Below are 296 nucleotides of genomic sequence, written 5' to 3' on the forward strand. Positions count from 1 at the left end.
CATTCAAATTTTACACATGCCTTACTTAGGGTTCCAGTTGTGTTTTAGTCAAAAAAAATTATTAACTTCTTGCAGAGTTCGAGCACACGGCAACATAATATCTCCTCCACTATTTAAGTATTACGTGTCAAAAGTGAAACAAAAACACTCATGTCAAATACTTTCACTTTAAAAATGAAACTATTCCACTAACTGAAACAATCACATTTCGATACTGTAGTGACAGATACTTTCACAGAGAGAGAAAGAGAGAAAGAGAGAGACAGAAAGAGAGAGAGAGAGAGAGATGTATATGT

The sequence above is a fragment of the Octopus bimaculoides genome, chromosome 20, assembly GCF_001194135.2.
Source record: "Octopus bimaculoides isolate UCB-OBI-ISO-001 chromosome 20, ASM119413v2, whole genome shotgun sequence".
In the NCBI taxonomy this organism is placed as follows: domain Eukaryota; kingdom Metazoa; phylum Mollusca; class Cephalopoda; order Octopoda; family Octopodidae; genus Octopus; species Octopus bimaculoides.